The 1619-nt window shown below is 39.0% G+C and overlaps 1 pseudogene across 1 annotated transcript; it reads left to right on the forward strand.

The window, feature by feature from the left end:
• The first annotated feature begins 206 nt into the window (after positions 1-206).
• On the forward strand, positions 207-530 carry LOC117091344 (annotated as a pseudogene). Its single transcript, XR_004440401.1, has one exon. The product of XR_004440401.1 is annotated as a 40S ribosomal protein S27-like (transcript).
• Positions 531-1619: the final 1089 nt, after the last annotated feature.

A 1619-nucleotide genomic window follows, 5' to 3' on the forward strand; every position in this document is an offset into this window, starting at 1 on the left:
AAGCGTTGCTACTTTAAATCCTAAGATTTAGTGGGTTTGTTAAACAGAAACAAATAATTGATAAATCATCTGAATCACTTTTAAAAACATTTTATTTATTGTAATTTGAGTGCTTTTAGGAACTCCTACCCTCAAGAATACTGCTTCTCCTGTAAGATTCTCAACTGGGCCTTTCCGGCGGTGACGACCTACTACCACACGAGAACATGCCTCTCGCAAAGGACCTCTTCAATCCCTCCCCAGAAGAGGAGAAGAGGGAACACAAGAAGAAACGCCTGGTGCAGAGCCCCAAATTCCTACTTCATGGATGTGAAATGCCCAGGATGCTATAAAATCACCACGGTCTTTAGCCATGCACAAAACGGTAGTTTTGTGTGTTGGCTGCTCCACTGTCCTCTGCCAGCCTACAGGAGGAAAAGCAAGGCTTACAGAAGGATGTTCCTTTAGGAGGAAGCAGCACTAAAGGCACTCTGAATCAAGATGAGTGGGAAACCATCTCAATAAACACATTTTGGATAAAAAAAAAAAAAGATTCTCAAACTGGTAGCTGTTTCACTTTCCTTACTCGAATACTATGGAGATGCGAAAGATACCCTCTGTGTCACATCCAATCTCTTTTCTTCCCTTTTCTTCCAAACGCCTAGCTCCAGTGATGTTCCTTCTTCATCCCTAGGAACAACAGATTTAAATTTGATGTCATCCTCCTTCTAACAAATATCATAGACACTTAGGCTCATCTCAATCCCATAGAATTTCGGCTGTCTGTCCCACATGACTACTGTCATAACTCTCGATGCTTTAAATATTGACATGGATAACTCACCCAACAATCATATTTTTACCCTAGAACTTACCATTACTAATAAGCACAAACTTTCCATAATGTCAATTTCAATTCCTCTCTAATTCCACCCCTTCACTAGCTTACAGCTCAAGATCCCACACCAATAACCAGAACTTAAGGTTTATTTGCCCCTCTTGTATTACATTATTCGCTCTTATTTCTTACCTTCTTTTGTATCTTACCCAGCTTAAATTTCATGGTAAAACATTACAATCAATCCCTCACTATGTCTTCAGCTCCCTTAGTAACACCACAATCCTAGTTCACATTCTCTGCGTACCTTGAACCTCTATATACCTACTTGAGCTTAGTGGTGTAAAACCCACTATCAGGCGGATTGTTCACATATAGAAGCATGTTTGCCAGCTTCTTACATACTCCCACGGCTGCCCAACAATTGTATTAGGTGTTTCCATTCTCCATTCAATCTGCCATCTTCCTAGATGACCATTTCAGACCCTGTCTTTCTTCACAAACCTCCAAAATCTACACTCTTATCTGATGAGGTCAGCTCTTGCTTTATGAAAGAAATTCTAGCAGCCAAATACCTTCTAGATGTTTCCACCACTATTACAACCTTGTAATAGTTTTTTATGACAATATATACATTTTTCCTGTTTCATTAGAAATAAATTATTCATGCTTCTATCCAAAGGCAACACCTTCAGTTCTACGATAGATTCTACTGTCACCATTTTCCTAAAGTACCCCATTTCTTCTTTTTACCTTTGTTTTATTTATTTTTAGTTGTGTGCATGATCTTTCACATCAATGT

This window comes from Trachypithecus francoisi, unplaced genomic scaffold (genome assembly GCF_009764315.1).
Source record: "Trachypithecus francoisi isolate TF-2019V2 unplaced genomic scaffold, Tfra_2.0 Contig01190, whole genome shotgun sequence".
Classification (NCBI taxonomy): Eukaryota; Metazoa; Chordata; class Mammalia; order Primates; family Cercopithecidae; genus Trachypithecus; species Trachypithecus francoisi.